This window comes from Maniola jurtina, chromosome 6, assembly GCF_905333055.1.
Source record: "Maniola jurtina chromosome 6, ilManJurt1.1, whole genome shotgun sequence".
Lineage (NCBI taxonomy): Eukaryota > Metazoa > Arthropoda > Insecta > Lepidoptera > Nymphalidae > Maniola > Maniola jurtina.
The window spans coordinates 11,765,797-11,788,701 of NC_060034.1; the positions used below are offsets into that span (position 1 = coordinate 11,765,797).

At 38.7% G+C, this 22,905-nt stretch overlaps 1 long non-coding RNA gene across 1 annotated transcript; it reads left to right on the forward strand.

Moving 5' to 3' along the window:
* The first annotated feature begins 1,094 nt into the window (after positions 1-1,094).
* Positions 1,095-19,541, forward strand: LOC123866457. Its single transcript, XR_006796198.1, has 3 exons — positions 1,095-1,106; positions 2,869-2,872; positions 19,142-19,541. It is a non-coding gene; the product is annotated as an uncharacterized LOC123866457 (long non-coding RNA).
* Positions 19,542-22,905: the final 3,364 nt, after the last annotated feature.

A 22,905-nucleotide genomic window follows, 5' to 3' on the forward strand; every position in this document is an offset into this window, starting at 1 on the left:
CCAAAGCCGGGAATACCGAACTAACCACCATACCTATACCTCGTATGAACGCTTGCGCACTGCTTGCCATCCGAATCCTAGCCGTCATAAATGCTAACGATGGTATTGCTCAAAAGTCAAGATTCATCATTCATCTCAACGTGCGCAGTGTAAAATCGACATCCAGTTTCGATCAGTTTTCTAGATCTGAATTTTCTCGGATATGGATCGGATGCAGGGCATAAAGAGCCCAGAGGATCTACACTTTTAATATTAGGGCTTTACCAGTCACATCCAGTCGATCAACGTAGATCGGTTGATGTCGTAGCTCTCTTTGACTGATCGGCGGATACCGGTCGTTAAAATAATCCATCCATTATCGATGGATACTGGATCGGCAGTGTCGGAAATCGCCAATCGAATGAAGATGGCGAATCGATAAATATCAAGCAGATCGATTTGGTATAATACCTAATAGAAACTATTGATTGATGTGTCGACTGATTTCATTGAGTCATTATGTAATACTATAAAAATAGTATAGAATTTACATATAACTGCACTATAGAATTAAGAACATACTAAAATATGAAATTCTGGCAACCATTTCCCCGCAAGCTACAATATTAAATATAGAATAGAATAGAATATATTTTTATTCAAGTAAACTTTTACAAGTGCTTTTGAATCCTCAAAATAATTTACCACTGGTTCGGAATGCCGTTTCTATCTAGAAAAACCAGCAAGAAATACGGCGGTTACTCTTGTAAATAGAAGTACATATTATATTTAGTAACTGATACTATTTACAAGATGTGGAGTACACCAGGGACTGTCTAAATTAGGACAACAGATGTCGACAAGCCGCCGACGGCGTTTGATGGCCGGCCGAGCAGAGCGTGTGATAAAAGGAAACTCACTTACCTATAGGGCAATGAGGACTTGTGTAAGTACTTACGTCGTACTCCATGAAACACCTACTAAAATATGGTCCGGTTCTGAAACTGAAACTTCAGTCTAAGCAAAGTCAAAGTGCGGTCTATAGATTTCAACCTTAGGTCCTATTGGGTAATATTCTCTTAGTTTAAACTTAGCGATTTTGAGGTAAGTATTGTGTAAATCAAGTTGTCCATAACAGCGATAGTTTTCACACTGCAAATGTGAAGCTGATGTGCTGTTGACTGTCCACCAGTTAGATATTCCATAACCTTGTTTCAGTTGTTTTTGTGAATCCTTGGTTTACTGCCCAACATTGGTATTCAAAACATAATATCGTTTGAGTTATAATGAAAAATATTTTGGTAGCTAAATATCTCGTCTCGTCGAAAGACGTCCACTGCTGGACATAATGTCTGTTGCAAGAGTACCTAACAAATGTGGTAAACGTAGGTATCTAGGGGTTATGTAAGGAATTTCCTAAGAAAATATTGTTATAGTGGGTTTCTAAATTTTCCGATCAAAACAGACGGAAATTTATTTTTCATGCATTTTAATACGCCCGTCAGGAATACGTAAGCCACACTTGACAAGCAACGGGAAGTGTGGATGTGTCATCATGCTTATAGTCCCAGAACTTGTGGAAAATTGTGGGAGCAAAAGGCTGAATTATTATGTACCTAATTAGTTGAATCATGTCGCTTAGATTGTGTGGAATTTCTGAAAATCTTTTCTAAGGAGTAAGGAATACTTCGTCCACGTGCATTTAGGGTTATGAAATAACTGGCATGAAATAACATGAAAAAATTTCATCCTGGGCACAAGCGAACTGAGTAGCTTATATTCTCTGACGATGCTCTAATTTCACTGTGACGAGGACTGGTCGCCGCGCCGCGGCGTGTGCTTCGAAGACCAAGAGGACGCTATGCAAATACATATAGGGTTCTGATGAAATCACTTCTTAGTTCTTATGGTAGGCACAGTTTATTTGTATAGGTACCCGTTTTTTTTTTTGGAAAGGATTGTTCAGTATTTTGTTTCCGAACCGGAAGTTATGAGTCGGGACTGTAAGACGGACGTTGACTGACTTTACTCTATTTAAATGTAATAGAGAATCATGCACCAGTTCTCGTACTATTAGCCCTACTATGTATCGGCGGTACCGGTACATCGAATCTGCTCCCGATATATTTAGGCCCTGCCGTATCGAGCTCATATGGACCGCCTATGTGCCTATTTACCGCATGCGTAAGCGTCGCTACGTGAATTTTAATGTTTCAATACTTACAATACAGGATCTATTGTTGTGTTACGTGACGTTGGATCTGTTTAACTACTCCAAATTCTCTCAGCACTAGCTATTTTGCTTTTAATCCATACCAATAATATAAATGCGCTAGTGTGTCTGTATGACTGCTATCTTATCACCCATCCGTCAAAGCAATTTTGACTAGATTCACAGAGATAGCTTGCATTTCGAAGACGGGCATAGGCTACTTTTAATCCGAAAAAATCAATGAATTCCTGAACGAAGATACGAGACAAAGTGGCGAGCATCATCTAGTCGATTATTATGATTAATGCGAGTCGGTCTGGTTTGTCTGTTACCTTTTTACGGCGCAACCACTGAACCAATCTTGGCGGAGGTAGGTCTATCGATGCGGGACGCGCATCGGCTACAATCTTCTTCTCTTGATTGGTGGCTTTTTGTAGTGCCAGCCCAGCACAATGCACTTCGCGACTTATTTTACATCCCGAAAATTACCAAAACCCTTGTCATACTGTAAACTGCTATCGCTGGATTGTCTGTCCAAACCTTTAAAAGATAGATACCTAGTAGGTAGGTAAGAAAAATAATCTCCCGTATATAAAATTGTCGGCCCCGCGGATCTTCTGACCCGTGCTTCGTAAGAGATGGATTATTCAAGTCATTGTGAGATCTTAGGGCGGTAGAGGTGTTTATGTAAACACAGTTTAATAATCATACAGTTGGATAGCGACATTGATGATGGCTGACTGCTACTATGCCTTAGTATCAACTGTCAATAATTGTATCTATCTATAGCCTTATAAAACCAAGAGAGATTTTTTTTCACGAAAATGTAGCTTTATTACCACTTTATCGCATTTAAAATAAGTACAGCATCTGTCATTCATACTTGGGAACTACTGTTTCTGATTGAATTCGGATTGTTTGATTGGATCTATAAAATAATGCATTGGTTAAATTACGTTGGGCATGTGACAAAATAAAATAATAATGCATAAATTGCTATCGCGACAGTAAAAAAACTTGTTTGTTATTTTTATGACTACTTACTGTTATAATTATAGAAACATTTTAAGAGACTCGGATCTTGCATCCTATTCGTCAAAAACAGCGAATCTTTGACCGCAATATCGGATATGACCGCTTCGTACATTCGTTGGCCGACTGAATTCTGCTAGCTAAACAGTGGCATTTCACTGTCAAATCTTGCTATTTATCGATCGCATTCCTTGACCTGTGGCCCGAGATGCATGATGCAGTGGCACTCGGGTTGTTCGATGCTCTGTGAATGCACAGATTATAAAGGCTTGTGCCCACAGAATGCGCGACGCCAAATGCACGCCAAGACATTACTCACACGCGTATTCATACCTAACTATAAGGAACTACATGAAGCACAACATAATATAGAAGAAATTCTAGAAAAAAATATCATCATTATATTTTCTTTGTAAATGTCTTACAAAGAAAATATATTACAACTTCTAGACCACTTTCATACCTTACCTTATTTGACAACTTCTAGATCACTTTTATACCTGATACCCTATCTTATTTTACAACTTATAGGTCACTTTCATAACTTACCCTATACCACAGATTCTAGATTACTTTTATGCCTTAACTTATATGTAGATATTACAACTTCTAGACCACTTTCATACCTTACCTTATTTTCCAAGTAGGCCAATTTCATACCTTATCTTATTTTACAACACCTGGGTCAGTTTTATACCTTTGGACAAGTTAACGTCGTGTATCATCGCGTCAAGCCTGGTGTGTGTGAAGCCTTAATTGCGATAATACATAATATATAGGCCGTTTGTTTGCTCTTTTTAAGGCTAGCTATGATTAATCTTCCCCCCTACGATGCACTGTTGCTATTGTTCCGAACACGACATACACACCAGTACAGACTCATAAGTAGATTTGTTTATGGATGAGTCGTACCTCCGTGTATCAATGTATCTAATTAGAATTATTCTAAATCCATTCTATCCATACTTCCATACTTAATATTATAAATGCGAAAGTGTGTGTCTGTCTGTCTGTCTGTCTGTCTGTCTGTCTGTCTGTTACCTTTTCACGGCCCAACAGTGCAACCGATTCTGACGAAATTTGGTATAAGGTTAGCTTATATCCCGGGGACGGACATAGGCTACTTTTTATCCTGGAAAATCAGAGTTCCCGCGGGATTCTTAAAGAGCCATCCACTTAAACAATTTGTATGAAATTTTGTAGCGAAGTAGCTTGCGCCTCTGTAATCGAAATAGGCAAAATCAAACAGTTCCCACGGGATCTATAAAAATCTAAATCCACGCGGACGAAGTCGCGGGCATCCTCTAGTCTTTAATAGCTAGGATATATTATAAAGTTCCCCGCCGCTCTGAGTTCTTGTTTTTTGGGTTAATCTCAGAAATTAAGTAGGTACTATATGGATTTTCACACGGTTTCCGCCTATAGAAAGAGGGATTATCTAAAATGGTTAAGTATAGGCTGTATAAAATGTGATGACAACTGGAATTAAGCCTGAAAAAAATCATCTCAACTGAGTTTCCATGGCGTAAATAAATAATTAAATTATTTAGTTAAAATTAGGCTGCGTAAATAGTTAAAAATTACACGAAAACTATGCATAGTCACAATAAAGTGGAATAGTTGTTCTTCTCCGGTGCAGAGACGGCGCGGGGCAAGTCCAACTCACTCTGGGAAATGCGTTAAAGCATCACGTTTATCTGTCGCACCGTTGCGGCGCGAATCAACAAACAAACACACTTTTGTATTTATAATTATGATAAGTGATTTCACTGAAAATTTCTCGAGGTTTGGAGGCCTCTTTAGACCTGAGGCCTAGTGCGGACCAGCCCTCAGTCCGCTACTGACATACGAGTAGGTACTAGTACCTACTCTTTATTTCGCAGACCCGTTGGCTACGTGACCGAGTCGTCATGCGATAATGCCAACCTTATTAATAGTGTCACTTATTATCAAATTATTGCACGTACCCATGTACCCACTAGTTGCCCAGCTTTAAACATTTACCTACTGAGAACTGAGAGAGTTTGAAGTCGTGTTTATTTTTACAATTTTGGGGACTTTGTATCTGAATCTACTCAAGTTTAAAAACAGAAGCCGAGAAATGATAGCACAAAACTTCTTATTTTGTGCTGGTACATTAATTTATTTGATTTAAAATTTAAAAATAAAAACAGTACTTTTATGCAATTGTTTTTGTAGTGTATGGTAGACTACGAGTTTTCATGCTCGCCATTTGTACAACCCCCCTACTGAGTAAAAGTAGTCTTTTTTACCCGACTGCACAACGCAAAAGAGTGGTTATTGTAAAAATCTAATGAGTGTTTTGGTAAACAAGCACACAAAATATATAGTGTTTAACTTAAAACCGTAAAACTGTAGTCGTGTCGAAAATAAGTTAAAATATTTAATGTAAATCATCACCAGACTAAATAAACATAACAAGCAAGATAATATACAAAAGAAGACGACGATAAGCGATTTTCGTTCTAAATATAGAGGTCTAGATTTTTAATGAACCAGATCTTGTTACGCGGGTTCATTGATAAGGAACTCTGTTATCACATCGTAGAATTTGGTTTTACAAAAAAAGGAGTGTGTGGGCCCTTATTGGTAAATTACTATGGAATTATTACTATGGAGAATGTACTTATTTAGATTTCTTAACATTATCATTCGGCTTTGTCTACAGAATATAGTAAGTAGTAATAAGTAGTAGGTAATAGTATGAGTACCTACCTATTTGACTAGATCAAGTAGGTACACAGAGTAGTCCCCGGGGAAAGATGCCTTTTTTGACTGTGTAAGTATAGTATTTGTATATTTTTTATGTTTATTTTTTGACTTTTGGACTGTGGGTCTAGTGTCCCACTACTGCAGGTAGGTAAGCAAGCCGAAATTCCCTCATTCAATGAGCGCCGATATCTGCAACTGCTAAAGAATTTCATCAGTGCGCTAGCATTTTCAATATTGAAAACTTTGTTGCTTTTAAGCTTCTGGGCCGTTTTTATTCTTGCCTTTTGAGAAGCTCTTGAGAAACTCCTTTTTTATAAAGTTTCAGGGAACTTACGTAATAAAAAGAAATACATGGCTTGTGGTTGAATTAAATGTTTTTATTGTTATTTTATCTGGTTAAGCCACTTATGCCTGCCTGCACTGTGCCTTATGACACCGACATATCACCGACATACATATTTAAGCTAGATTGAGTTTAGCAGGAAACGCGGTCACCGGAAGGGCATTTTACACCTCAACGGTTTGTATCTGAAACATTGAACGAAACCGTTTTATACGAGTAGATTGGGTGTCCCTCCATAATATGGTTCCATGAAATACGGTTGAAACCGAGAGTATTGGGCGTTATGCATCGTAGGCGCACTCGATAACGCAGGTCATCGCGCAGGAAGCGGCTCTTCAAACGATGCGGCGATAACGAGTTGAGCAACCGCCAATCGCTCGTTGCTAACCTATCTCAAGACCGAAATTAAACAATTAGACCGTCTGCACAGACATACTAAGCAACAGATACGTAGACGAGGACCTGCTTGATAAAGATTTCGCTGCGCATAGATCCGGGATTATTTTTGGACAAATGCAAAGTATACACCTACTTACCGGGTATTTTCTTAGAAAGGTAAAGGTAATCTAACTCTATTACGAGACGCACCGCAGTTAGCGGAAGAATCAGAAGAAATATGTAGTACATGCAACGCATTTTTCAAATATGAAGTCATATTATTATTTCTTCGATGTCAGCCATCGGACGCATCTGATGCACGACTGATGACCTGATCACTCTTACTTTCCATACTGAAAAATGTGTCTCTACTATATATAATTCTCTTGTCTTGTCACCTTGGCGGTTTTTGCCTACTTCGGCTCGGGGCTTTTGTGGATTGTAAGTGTCAACGTAGAGCTGTAGATGTTGGTGATCGCAATAGATCGACTACGGTCAACGTGATACAAGTTCTCCAAGAGCTCTGCGAAATCCCGTGAAAAGAAGAAGAAGGGCCTCTTTTTTCAGGCATCTTAACTTTTGTACTATGTGTCTTGATATTTTGTATATCAATGGCAGCTTGTCCCGAAACATGCGTAATCCTTATTGGTGTGTTGTTGCTCCTAATAGGCACAATAGATCTGACTCTTGGATCAACGCAAATCTCTAACACCTGCCCGTGTCAACTAAAGTTCAATTCCTATTTGGTACGATCTCTTCTCCTCGTTATTTTCCAGCAAGAAACTTCGTCGGATTCTCAGTTGTCGGTTAAGAAATTATAACTAGGTACTGTAGGGTTATATCAGTTTGGTCATCGGTGCATCAATGGTCATAGTATCTTCATTTACGAGTATTTAAAGATGGCTCAATCCGCAAAGACGTTTAACTAAACAGCATCTCTTGTAACGACGCAATAAAGTGCAATTCAGCTCGTACAGCACTGCTGCGGCCCAAAGTTCAACAGACGCCTCTCTTTCTATCGCGTAAACTCTTATCTCTTATATCTCTCTCTTAGAGTCTATAGAAACGAATTGCATTTGAACTGCAAGCCAACTGCAAAATTGCAGTAGGATGTAGTTTGATTGCAGTTGACACAAGTCACTACTGCTTTCCATTCCATTCCATCAGTCTGTATGCGTCCACTGCTAGACATAGGACTTTCCACCAAACACGGTCCTCCGCCTTCCTTCCACAACTGCTTACTGCAACTCAACTGCCGACCGAATGCGCAGTCCGAGTGCAGTTCTACTTGTACTAAGGGTACACTGAGTAAACTGCACAACAAACTTACTTCTGAGGCCAATAGCAACCATCTCTCGGATCCATATCACGGCAACACGCACTGTTCGAAAAATTTGGACTTCTCGACGACGAAAAGACATCTCGAAGCTTCCCGAACGCTACCCAGCCGAGTTGGATTCGGCGGCTAAGCTCTTTCTCGAAATTGTATCTACATAGCTGGATCATTAAGGATACTGGGTACCAAAGCTTATCGGCTCCCCGATTAAGATTCCTGACGTCAAGCGGCCACATAAACAGTGTCCGCTCAACGAAACCATAAATCGATTCATTCATACGACGTTTCGCTTCATCAATCAATCGCCTATAAATAAAAGATGTAAACGCGGCACGGGCGCGGCGGCTCCCACTTCCAATGCTGACGTCAGTTACAATGGATGGAGCTCTTTTCTTATTCCACTCTTGATATCCACTAGCTTTTGGCCCGCGACTCTTCATCCTTTCTCGATCTCCATGGCGCAGTGAGCTACTCATAATCTCCTGTGGCTAAAGATCCAAGGCTTCTGATTTAGTCGGTTTGTTTGTAACTGCCGGAATTTTATCTTGGGCATCGGATTTTTCACTTTTTTAACTTTGTTTTAAGCAATTAAGAGGGCTCTCTCCGTCACTCGTTTCATACAATCGTAGTTCCAATTTCATTTGAATGTTAAGCAACCAAAGTCCATGAAATTTTGCAGACATATTCTAGAAACTAATATCTATGTCTGTGGTTTTCCAGATTTCTGTTAAAATATTCGGTTTCAAAGTTACGTGGTCTTAAAAATTTTCATACAAATCTTTAGAAAAATCTAAAACACCACAGACACAGATATTAGTTTCTAGAATATGTCTGCAAAATTTCATGGACTTTGGTTGCTTAATATTCAAATGAAATTGGAACTACAATTGTATGAAACGAGTGACGGAGAGAGCCCTGTTAAATATCACTTGCTTTGACGGCGAAGGAAAAATCATGAGGAAATCTGCATGTTCTGAAAAATGTGTGAAGTCTACCAATCTGCACTTGATCAGCGTGGTAAACTTTGGCCTAAAACGTTCTCATTCAGAAAGCAGATTTGTGCGCTATAGTGATCCAGCGATGGGTGATGATGAACAGTAGTCAGTAACTTATGAGTCACTTGTGTAAGAATCTAGCTATAACCTGACCCCTGATGACCTCTCTGGAAAATGAATTTTGAGCATGGAAGTGGTTTCAAGATTAGTTTCGGAGGTTTCAACTGGCGACCAAGTTAATCCAAAGGAAAACTTGGGTAGGCTCGTCAGAATAGACGAAGTAATATCGTTATAATCGAACAAACAGACTAAATTTACAGCCTTATAATAGTAGTTATAGATAAATGGATAGATTCTCAAGAAGAATGGCATTATAAAGAATTCATAAATAAGAAACAAGTTTCTTGCCTATAGCCGGCAAGTGCAACTTGAATATGTCCAACGGTGGTTTTTTCGCTTCCATTTCGTATTACCGATAAATGTGGCGACATCCGGGCGGGTTGAATGGTAAGTCTTGAATTTAATTTATGTTAAGTAACATGGACAATGTCCTGTATCATAGGGTGAGATATTTTATGCGAGGTTATTCAGAAAGGGGGGGTTCTAACTCCTAATCCAAAAGGAGTATTTGTTAAGGGTGGGTTGGGGAGCTACGTCGTGACTCGTGAGCAAAGCCGGAGCCACTGTGGCTTTAGATCTAGAGCGCGCTTTGACTTAGCTCAGCCTTAAATTTCAGTTACTTAAAACGAGTCAGATTTATGCCAGCGATCTAACGTTGTCTCGTTTTAATACTTTTAAGTCTGAGCAAAGTCAAAGTGCTCTCTATAGATCTCAACCTAAGTCAGGAATTGATCTGGGGGTTTTTTGAACTGAATATTTTACTGAACTCTTTCGTCAGAAAAATCATTTTCGGCTCGACTTGATGAAAGGGTTTCTGTTCAATAAAAAATTGTCCTCTTTCCGGCGTAGATCGCGGTATTCACTCTCCGTAAGATAAAAATATAATATACTTAGGTAATAATATTATTATAATAATGTCAGCCTACGCGCTCGTAGGTGTAGCCATTCAGAGGACTTGTTTGGTTTGGCATGATTATATTTTGTTAATGTACCCAATAAATACGTAATATCCGTATTGCCCATTGCCGAGATCGATATAAATTATAGTAGTAGTATAATTTAACAGTCTACCCATTGAATTAAGAGTAGTCTCTCCGTCACTCGCTCCATACAAACGTAGTTCGTCTCTCATTGGAATACTAAGCAATCATACTCAATGGAATTTTGTAGAAACGTTCCGGGATCTAATCTTTAATTTCTAATTGAAGAAAAATCTAAAACACCACACTCAGATATTAGTTTCTAGAATATGTCTGCAAAATTTCATGGACTTTGGTTGCTTAATATTCAAATGAAATTGGGGCTACGATTGTATGGAGTAAGTGACGGAGAGAGACCTGTTAATATGAACTGTGTCCTACGTCGTACCTACGAGTATATGTATAGTACCCTCCTTAATTTAAACTTCGCTCGAGCACTTAAACATATTTAGTAAACTTTAGTCTAGATTAATTAAGAAAGGTAATTAATCTTTATTTTTGAAGTAATTACGGTGTGGTTACGTTGGTATTACATTTACCTACCTAGATGGGAGTGCATATAAATCAATAAATTATATTCTCTTATATATAAATTGTAATAAATTTCTAAGATTTTGTTGTTAAATTAAAGCTTAGTCATAAACTTATAACAGAAAAGCTTACTTGAGACCAACATAAAATATACTAAGCTGAAGGACGCGTAAACTGCAACAGATTTACAGGAATAAGTAAATTGACACTAACATGTTAAGCCGAGTCCACATTTAGGTAATAGATACCTATATCCACATCAGCAACAGGAAATTAGGATCTAGTTACTAAGTGATATAGTGAACGAGCGTTTTCTTATATTTTTTAAATATGATGCTTTTGGATTTCTAATTAGTAATAAACATAATGATTAATCATAGAATTTAAGTACACATTTTTATTTAATTCTACAAAAACAGTCTTATAATATCAATATCCGTCTTTTCAATTTTTAATTTTCTAGGGCCTCTCTTACTCCATCTTGCTCTTATATTTTACTGGACATAATCGCTAAAGGACTTCTCAAGGCACCCTGCACCTGAGGACCGCTGCGGATCCAACTTTGGATGTAGGCATTGCATCTCCTTTGCGGTTTAGGCTTATGTGGTAAAGAAAATGTTCATTATTATCAGGATTAAGGAGAAAAATACGAGTATGTACCTACCTCCGTGATACACCGCGCCAATGCGTCGCAAAAACGTCTAGCCACACCAACCTTATGTGAACCCATCTTTATGAGAAGCAAAGTGAATTATCGCACAATGACAAAGAACTTCTTAAATCGTGGTATCGAAGCATTTCGCGAACGTGTGTGTATATATGGATATAAGCTCCGAGTAATAAAGTCCCGTTTGCATGGCGACAGTGGTGTTGAGGTACTCGTATTTTTCTCCTTAATCCAATCATGAACATTTTCTTTACAACATAAGCCTAAACAGCAAAGGAGATGCAATGCCTACATCCAAAGTTGGATCCGCAGCGGTCTTCAGGTGCAGGGTGCCTTGAGAAGTCCTTTAGCGTACCCAAATATTATGTCCAGTAAAATATAAGAGCAAGATGAAGTAAGAGAAGCCCTAGAAAATTAAAAATTGAAAAGACGGATATTGATATTATAAGATTGTTTTTGTAGAATTAAATAAAAATGTAAACTTAAATTCTATGATTAATTAATCATTATGTTTATTACTATGTAAATTATTCTTCGGTGAAGAAAATCATCGTGAGGGAAACCTGCATGCCTGAGAGTCTGGCTCAGTTGATCCCGCAAAAATAAAGTTGTAATTACTGCAATTTCTTATACTTACATATCTACCGATTGTAAATTGAATATTTGAATATAGTGACCGTCGAGGTTCTTGCTGATTCTTTTTGGTAGGGCACTTCGAATAGATTATTATTAGATTCCGATAGATTTAGTGACGATTCACGGATTTATTTATGATCTGGATGGATAAAAACCGTTAAGTATATTTTTATTACTTATCGACACAATTACAGATAGATCGACAGCGGCGCGCAGTTCATAGGAGCACAAAAGCGCTGCTTATCCTGATTCGAATAGTTCAATGCTCATTTTTCATCAAAACCGCCAGTAAAGAGGGAACTACCTAACTTATACATAACTCTGTGCACGCCACTGTAGATCGATTATTCAATTCGTTCATGAAAATCAGATAATACCTACACCTCGCATGTACACACCTGTAATAATATCACAAAATAAGAAGGATAGCTACCAAAGAGTGGGTAGACAGTCGATTGATGTATTGCTTCGTATTACCACTATCGGTGTCGAAACGCGATCTCTTCCTGCTGCGACACCCGACACCCTACCTACAGCCTGCAGCTAGGTACGACGCGCCGCACACAATCCCACAAATGTGGTTGATATGCAACTTACACTGCACTCAGTAATAGAATCACGATGAATATTATCTATTGCTTTTTGTTCCGGTCTATTGAATTTCAAGATATTATAAACATCTTGAATCTATATAAATAAAAACGGATCGCCGAAATGTGCATAATTTCCGAACGATTGCACAAAATTAGATGAATCTTTATTTTTGTAGTCGTTTTTGTCAGGATAAGGTTTGTATGAAAGAATTTTTTTTGGAAAATCCACGGGAAAAGACAGTTCCTGCGGAACGCCGACTTCAACATACGAGAAGAAGGAAAAATATTTGTATCTTTGTAGTGGCTTTAGAAGTCGATTTTTTAAAATTAATTTTCATAAATATAGGTAGCAGGTAAACATATTCTTAGTCCCTCATTTATTTATTATTCTCATATTATTTAACTTTTAAAAAAAATACAAATTTAAAAAACAGAAAAAAATAAAATAACAAGAACAACAAACAATAAAATAAATGCAGGTTAACATATCATTATGAGATTCGCAAAACGAATTTCATTTTGTTCATTTTAGGAAGCTACCTACGGTTACGCAATATACGGTAAAAGTTAAAAGCACATGGGGAACTCGAAATTAATTTCCGCTCAATGACAAAAGTTCAATGCTCGACAACGGCTGATAAATATAATACATAATACGAAACATTTTTCTGTAACGTTAAATCAATTTATCACTTGTCACTTTGTCTCGTCTTAGAAACTATTTGACTTTCATAGAGTTCCCGCAGAATGCCTCGTGCGTGTAAAAATAGTCATAACTCATAGGTAGGTATAAGAAGAAGAACTCTGTTTAGGTACACACCTAAGCTACACTACGTCTTTATAGGTATAGCTTTATATTACTGATTGTAAACACTTTCTACCTATTGACAAAAAATTGTAGTGGTTGGCACTCTAGAGAGTTGAGAGTGCCATGATCCATCTAAACCTCATATATTGTATTGTAAAGCGGAAAGAATTTTTAATTTATTTGAAATAGATAAACTACTGAACCGATTTTAATAACTAAGAATGCAGATTCTACTGAAAAGAGCCGGCAAGAAACTTAGCAGTTGCTCTTTTCAAATCATCAATGCACTTATAGCATCTTGTAGGCAACTGAAAGCTCTGCCGGTTTGTTCCGCGAAACTTTGTCGCTAAAAAGGCCTTAATCTACCTACTTAGGTTTTGCACGTAAGCTCTCGATTAGTTTTAGATTTAATCTTCTCAGTAGAATCTGCTTTTCGAACCAGTAGTAGAGTTATCATAATATTAATAATTAATAAATTGATATCATTTCAATTTATATAGTTAGCCTTTGCACCCTTTTGTATAGTTTATTTTGTAGCTTGTCTTGTTTTTCTGTATATAACTATGTAGCAATAAAGATTTCTAAATAAATAAATTAATAGTTTCATTTTAATTTACGACATTTATAAGACCCCCGTATTTTTTAATTGTAAAAAAACATACGTTACGTTAAGCATTTAAACATATTATAGTATAGTCGGTGTATTCAGTATGCCTATTTCATAATTAACATAACGTATAGAAGGTACGTGTAACGTGTAGGATTCAAGAGCAATCGGTCGCCGGACGCGGATCCGGCGGCCGCACGGCGCCGGACACAGCGCCAGATAATATTCATGCATCCGTCCCTCGACAACCGACAGCAGTTTTGTTCTATGAAGAACCTTGGTACACATTAGCCCAACGTTCGGCCAATGAACTCGACTAACGTTTAAGCTCCGGTCCGCTCCGCTTCAATACACGGGGCACTGAAGCGGACCGAAGACGTGTTCCACTAAAAGACCAATCAGATTCCACAAAAGGGACGCAAGAAAATAATATACCAGGTCACCTCTCAATACTCTGAGTAGTCTGCTGAACACGTCTCCCCACCACTTTATTGGACAGGACCCTTAAGGTATATGTCCATTGAAGTGGAGCGGAGCGGAGACGTGTTCAGCAGACCAATCAGATTGCACAGAAATGTCGAAAAAAATTATCACGTTACCTCTCAATAATCTGATTAGTTCACTGAGCACATCTCCGCTTCGGTCCACTCCAGTGGACAGGTAGCCTTACAAAACCACTTGGTGTTGGTTGGTAGGGAAAAGGGGAAAAATAATATGAAGGAAAAAGTCCAAAAATGCAGCTCTTGCCAGATTTTTCAGGTTTTTGCAATATATGTATTTGTAACTGTAAAAGCCTAAATGTCAAAAATATATTTCTCATGCAAAAGACACATTCTGAGAATGTCCACAAAGAATTACGTATACGAAATTGACAAGTGGATCTCCAGCTTATCAATAATGCATTATTTCAACACGTTTGCGTAGACAGGCGTCATGATTTAGGGACACGTGCTTGCACAACACTTAGGTACATACTTATAGAAAAAAAAATCCAGAAGAAAAAACTTTGAGAGATTCACCGGAATATTGTGTGTACATGAAGGGAAATGGGAAGGCTATGTCTAACAATGGATATAAGTAATTATTAAAAGTGACAATAAGATGAAGAGAGCTATGAATGGCTATGACAATAGATATCAGCAAGAGCAGGTATTTGCTGGAAGTTGGAACACCTTATAGGTTGATTCAACGTATGAGGTGAAGATTCTGTATTTTTTTTAATGGTAATAGCACAGTATAAAGACAATCCTTACTCTACTAGGTATAGGCTATAGCTTAATAGCGAAGGAACAAGGAAAATCGGTTCAGCCGTTTGAAAGTTATCAGCTCTTTTCTAGTAACCTTCACTTGTCGCGGGTGTTATAAATTTTTAATTTACACTTGTTATGAATATTTTCAAATTGTGTGACATCAGATCGACAGCGACACATTTAATTACCAGAGCTTACACTCAGTTCGCGGTACTTGTGTCATAGCTGCTGCCTACGCCGCCCCCGCGCCGCCCACGCTCCCCGCACGCCCGCGCCCTGCCGTACTAGTGTAGGCTCCACGGATGAGACTATCATACTACGCAGATGTGACATTTCTATGCTAGGGAACATTTTACTTAGATGCAATTGTTGTAGGTCATATTGTGTTTAATATGTACCTTCACGCAATAGGTAAGGTGGCAAGTGAGGCACGTATTCCACACTAAAATACTAAATTGTATATGATTTACCTGTGTAACAGGTCAACCAGGTTAACCAGCCTTACGCAAGAGCTTGCAATATTTCATTAGAACTCCTGACTACTTACCTTGAGCAGGAGAAGACCTTTAGAGAACGCGCCCTGCGGTTTTCTTTTATATCGTGTTTCTACTGCAAGTAATGGTTTCATGTTCATGTGTGTTCATTTATTTATTACTAGCTATTACCCGCGGGAACCGTTTGTTTTTCCGGGATAAAAAGTAGCCTATGTCCTTCCCCGGAAAATATCCTAAGTTGGTACCAAATTTCATTAAAATCGGTTCAGCGGTTGAGCCGTGAAAGCGTAGCAGACAGACAGACAGACACACTTTCGCATTTATAATATTAGTATGGATAGAAAAGAGCTACAATACGAAGCAGCAATATATGTCACAACCTATCGCACAAATGTATCTAGGTCATTATGGGACCACCTGGCACCAGCTTCTACCTGCGCTGTTCAGCTAATGCTATGATACGGGGGACAAGGGATGGATAAACAAAATTCCTTAAAGCTAGAAACGTATAGGCAGTTATCTGTTACTTATTTAATCTTTGGCAATGTCCTTTTGAGTTAAATCAATTTAATTGCGACTGACTCGTTTGAATCGTAGTGCTCCGTGAAATTAATGAATTTGTAGGTACCAACTGACCAGCACCGTATCATAATATTTTATTTTTTATTTTCGTCATTAGTACAGAATGATGAAAATTACTCGTACAGTCGAAGTGCCGCAGACGTGGGTTTTGAATTGTTTAATTTTGAAAACTGACGAACTTTAATTAAACGCGCATTTTCACATGCACGCGATTCAATTTTTGAAAACAAGCCAACAATGTCATGTCATGATAACATTATATTATGGTACAAACTGCAAACGTATGTTTTACGCTGGCTATACACGATCAAGTTTACTGTGAAGTATTCAGCGGCGGCTCCAGTCAACTGATAGCTATTGACACTGATAGCGATACACCGTCAAGTTTACTGGACGCCGCTTCAAGTCCGCTGCAAACTTGACCGGTAAACTTGATCGTGTATAGCCAGCGTTACAATTTATTCAGCGTATGGAAGCCTCTCCCAGTAAGTTCAGTTCGCACTTGTCCGGTTTTTGTGTCAACTGTTTAGCTCTAGAATTCTCGATGTAGGGACACTTAAAAAATTCCCATTCCACAGAAACCTATTCACCAATTTGAAGGTTTAAAGAGAACTATAGCGTTAGAATGATATTCAAGTCTATTTTTATCTTTCTCAATTTGTAGACGCTCTCGAATATCACTATGCAAATACTTGGCTCGTAACAAGTCCCTCTGATTTCATGAATGGAGACGAGGTTGAGGGGACGGCCACCCCAACCCATCCCACAGTCATTCTTGACTTGGGTGTGAATGTGAAGTCTCAATTTTGTTATTCGGAGTCTCAAGTGTAACTTTTTGCTTGAAAATTCACTTAGTGTTAAAATAATACAAATAATATGTTAATATTATTACCGATGTAAAAGAACATTATAATTATAGCTCGTAACGGAGCTCTGGAAAAGCTTTAGAAAAGATCTGCGTAAGTATAAGACATCAACAACGTAACGATTTTTCATTTTTTTTTTTTAAATAGAAACAGCGAGCAGGCGGGCCGGGCCCACCTGATGCCAAGTGATTACCGCCGTTCATGAACATTTGCAGCACCAGAAGAACCGCCATGGTTGCCGGCCTTTCAGGATTTATTGATCCGCCCCTTGAATAACCCCATGTTGAAATTTACTCGGGGAACCGCTGAAGCTAAGGTTAGCAGGGATTATCTACCTTGGTATGATAATAAACAAGTGTAATTTCTTGTTAAAAATACGTAGATATAAAGGTACTTACCTCATATCATCATCAGATCATACGTAATCCGAGGCATATAACACAGCGTAGGTGGGCATTTTCCTATAAAATCTTTACATCTGATACACAATGAACTCTCGCTCGATAGGTAGGTATTAAGTAACGACATGCGGAGTTGGCATAGCGTAGTATGACGCAACCGGGCTTCATTAATGGGTGATAGTTTTCCAAAGCCGTGACGTCATTCCAACTAGCAGACAAATAGACGGTCGCCATACTGTCGCGACGTCATACAGTTTACACGCGTGGATTCCATACCCAGATGGTGAATGGTATTTTGTTGGACGGGTGAGATAAAGTAATAAGCCTTGGGTTCAATTCCTCAAGATCCCTCAACCCTCAACAATATTCTAGATGCGATATGAAAGCTTTTGAGACACAATTTATTGCTACTAGGTATGGTGGGGCAGTCGAATTATAAGGAGTTTTGCTACATTTTCAAAACTTATGCCTATAATTAGTACTTAATTAAGTATTAAACACCAATGTTCGTGTGCGATTTCGACTTGGTCACCATAGTAAATTGTACCCCAAAGTTTTCACATTATAGGTTTGAACTTTGAACACTGTTGAGGGATTGTGAGGCAAACTGAACAAACTAGAAGGTTGGCTATCATAATCGTCAAGTTTAATCTTACAGCTTAGTTGGGTGGTGGGTAGGCGACGCGAGGCGTGTGGGGTAACGGTGCAGGGGGGTGGGATGGTGGGGAATCGCGTGGGCTACCAGTATGAATGAACTGCTGCCACGCCGGCAAAGAACCGCTTGTAAATGTTAATTTCTACCAAAGACATTTAAACGTTATGTAGGGATAAGCTACGGACAAAAGTCTTCAAAAGCTCCAGTTTGAACTCAGAGCCCTGACAAGCACGACAGCTCAATTCACTTACTTGCTATCTACCTATACTACCTAGCATATACATTGATCTTATATTATTACGTCATACATATCACCATCATCATTTTCATTATCATAATTATAGACATGTCTCTTGTAGGGGTTTCTACGCCACCTGCGCCTCATTGGATGTCGTCTATCCACCTAGTGGAGGATTTGGCAACGCTGAGCTTTCTGGTGCGAGGTCGCCATTTTAGCCGAAAAGCCAGTATAAATGTGTTTTTTATTATCAAAAAAAATTGATAGGAAGTAAATACAATTTATAGTTGTATGTTAACATTCGTTGGACAAATTAATTAGGTTCTATAAAGAAAAGACCATAGATAATTAGCTCAAAAGGCTCAAATAGTATGATTTTTCCAAATAACCACTCTACCCGCGTATATATCTTCGACTTCAACTCGATTTTGATCACAGAAAGTGCAACGTGGGTGAATTGGTTGGCAATTCATTGGTTACAAATACTAATCGAGATTTAATTATGTACCTAAAATAGTGCCTACCTACCTATTGCGTTTAGCTGAGAGATAAGAAAATTGCGAAACATTACCTAGGTAGGTACACAAATCTATTACATGGAAACTTACTTTAAAAAAATTAACAAATAATACTCATTACATATTTGAAATTTCTGTAGCGCCTATTATGCGTTTTAACTGATAAGAGCACTGCTATCTTAGATAGGTAAAGCATAGTTTACACGGAGCCAACACTGGCTGCCAATAAGACTGGCAGCCAGTGCTGGCTCGGTATTGGCCTTGTGTAAACAGTTTTTCAAGCCAAGCCAGCGCTGGCTGCCAACGCTGGCGAGAATAGAGCGACCGTCTATTTTTCTAGCCAGTGACCTCCGCCCGCATACCCTTCGACCCCCGCGCCAGCGTTGCGGACCCGTGTAGACGAGTCTCGCCAGTCACTGGCGAACGTCCGTACGGTGTGTGTTCTTTATTGTTTTTCCAAACGTGTGCACACCAGAAGAAAAAATCCGTGAATGATTGGCCGCGTCTAAACAACAAGGGCCAGGCCAACGCTGGCTTGTCTGCAGACTGGCGCCAGCATTACTGGCTTCGTGTAAACTCTACTTAATGCCAAACTTGTACAAGAGATCTCTTTCTTGTTTTCTCTTTGAAAAGAGAAACCGCCGAATTTCTTGCTGGTTCTTCTCGGTAGGAAAGCCATTACGAACCTGTGGTGGTTCGGATGCATTTGACGATTCAAAATACTTGTAAAAGTTTAGTTGAATAAAAAATATTTTTATTTATTTTACCTACTTCAGTTATTTAAAATTGTTAGTTTTCACAAAATAATAATTAATCATATGGTATTAACTATTAAGTGATTTGCATATTATTATATAAGCAGGCAGATTATTCAACTTTGAAATCTTTTTACCTAAGAACTTTTAAGCTGTAAGCCCGAACAAATCAATCAGTTCATTTTCTTTACGATAGTTATCTATAATGAAGTCGGTTAAAAACTAGGATGCATGCTCATTATCAGGCGCCGCATCCGGACCGCGGCAGGCGTCTATCTGCCGGATGCGCTTCCGGCACGACCGAATGCTCTGGAATTCTGATTTACCTATTTCATATTATGCTAACCATTAACTAGGTCTTTATACTATCGGCAAGTATGTAATAGTAATCCCCCACCATTTACGAGCTGGCGTATAGGTGATATAGGTAAATATACCTACGTCAGTATATAGGTACTGTTATATGTAGGTACATGTTCTGTGCTATAAGTAAGTTATCTAAAATTGCAACCGTTATAAACGAACTTTGAAACAGAATGCAGTAGATTTCTGGTGGAGGCTTCGGCCGAGGCTAGTTACGATCCTAGTGGTAAAGCTGCGTCGTCAAGCGATCTATCGTTCTGGTACGATGCCGTGTAGAAACCAGTAACCGATAAGAGGTAGGAGCTCAATAAAAACTACCATTCCTCTTCCGAGTTAGCTCGTTTCTATTTTATACTGCATCATTACTTAACACCAGGGTGAGATAGCAGTCAAGGGATAACTTGTAATGGAATAAGAAAAACAAATTGAAAGATTTTTATTCAAATAAACTTTTACGAGTCCATACTTTTGAATCGTAAAATGTAATCTCCAAGTAGCACTGGTTTGGAATGCCTTTCCTACCGAGCAGAAGCAGCAAGAAAATCGGCGATTGCTCTTTTTGTGCTTACAAGAATCAAGTTGCACGATTACTTGAAAGATTAAGTAGGTACCTACTTACATTTAGTTTGGCCTCGAAGCTCAACCACCAGGTGATGCATGATGATGGAACATGGTGGGATTAGTTGGTAAGAGTCTGACAACTTCGTGCTCCCCGGGTGCGGTGTCCATGAAGATTTCCCTGCGGAAAAAGGGTATCTGTAGCCGTGGTATTGTACCTAGCATGCTGTGTTGTAACTTGTAAGCCTAGGCCCCGGAGTCCGGACAATGTGCATACACGAGCCCGGAGCCTAGGCTTGTAGCCCGTCGTGTTCAGTGGATCGCTCGGGCACGGTCGGGCGCGCTCGGCTGCGCGTGCGACGCCCCGCAGGAAACAGGAAGTGGACTAACCGCGGGTTTCCGCTCCCATTCGCCGCCGCTCGCTGCCGGACGCACTGTTTCATTCGCTGTTAGGGCTGCTACCTCTCATATGTATGATGTGCTGACGGCGATGCAGTTTACCTGTTGAGAATCGAGATGTATGTATAAAGTAAGATTCCGCCAGAAATTAAGACATCATCATACTCGACTGAAACGCGTCCCACGTGCTTCCTAACAGTTACATTATGAAGCAAGTGAAACATAAGCGCTTTGTACAAAATTTCCTTGTATACCTACTTATTTACAACTAGCTTATGTCTGCGATTTCATCTGCATGGAATACACAAATTTTAAACCACTACTTTACCTCTATAGGGATTGAATGTCCAAATATATTTTTTGTCTACGTTATAAATAGCTGTCTGCAAACCTTTAGCCCGATCCGTCCAGTAGTTTGAGCTGTGCATTGCTAGATCAGTCAGTCGGTCACATTTTCCTTTTATATACATATAAGTATTTAGGCTAGCTGATGCCCGCCACTTTGTTCAAGTCGATTTAGGTTTTTAAAAATCCCTTGAGATTTCTATTTTGCGGGCTTAATAGCTTATATCACTCTTCAGTCTTCAAATATATCCATGCAAAGAATCGTGTCGATCCGTTGCTCCGATGTGGCGTGATTGACGGACAAATAAACAAATAAACCAACAAACTATATTTTATTATTTGGAATAACATATTATTACTTACATTATGTGTCCACTGTCCAGCACCGTGGTCCAGCCCTGTAAAATAGCTCGCTCGTCGTATTTTGTGCCATTGAAGTAATAATATCATAGTATGAGCTTCACCTCCCGGATACGCGTAACTCGAGATTGTTTGTCTCTTTGCTTTGCTTTGCTTTGCTTTGCTCGGCGTTGCTCGTAATTGCTGTTTGTTCTTTCAAACAAATCAAGCGGTAATAAGTAATGTCCTGTTGCAAAAGACCTTGACACTTCGTTGTAAAGTTCATTGTTAAGTTACATTAGAAATATAAGACTATTGATACTTAAGTAGGTACAAAATAAAAAAGCCAAGCTTGAGATCTTGACCAAAAATTTTTTCGGAAATCAACCCTGACCAAAACCAGGGCGTGTCAGCTACATATCTATGGTGTGAGCTAATTTGAAATCATCATGAAATTCAAATTAGTCAATACATATCAAAAACTGTGGAACCGGTAGGGATTGAGCCTGCATCGCTCTGGCTAACGCAGGAGGCTGGGGGTGTATTTAGTCTACCATTCTATTGGACTAATAAACAGACCACTGCCGACGGCAAAATTTTCGATATGTAGTTTTTAACAATCTAAGTGTAAGTATGGTATGGTAGTGACATCTAGTAGCGATACACAGCAGTTACAGCTGTTGAAAACGAGGGGGATGCAGGTTGAATCCCTGCCGGTTTCGCAATCCACACTATATAATACTAATTTACTAATTTTACTAGCTACCTACTGATTATTGTTTATTATATAAATGCGAAAGTGTTAACTATCTGTCTGTCTATCTGCTAGCTTTTCAAGGCCCTACAGTTCAACCGATATTGATGAAAAGTTAGCTTACATCCCGGGGACAGACATAGCTTACTTTTTATCCCAGAAAATCAAAGAATTTAAGCGGGATTTTTAAAAAACCTATACCACCTGAATGAGGTCACGGGTATTATCCAATGTGTTAAAATTTATTTCGGAATTTATTTCAAGTGCAGTAGGTAGTAAAATTATAAAACAAATCAGAAAATTCATCAAATAGTCTAACTTGACGTCATAATTCTTAATAATAAATGTAAATAATATACCTAAGTTGCAGTTGAGTGACTGACTCTATTTAAATATTGAGGCTTGTATTGATTTTCATTATAATACGTGCATCAGGAT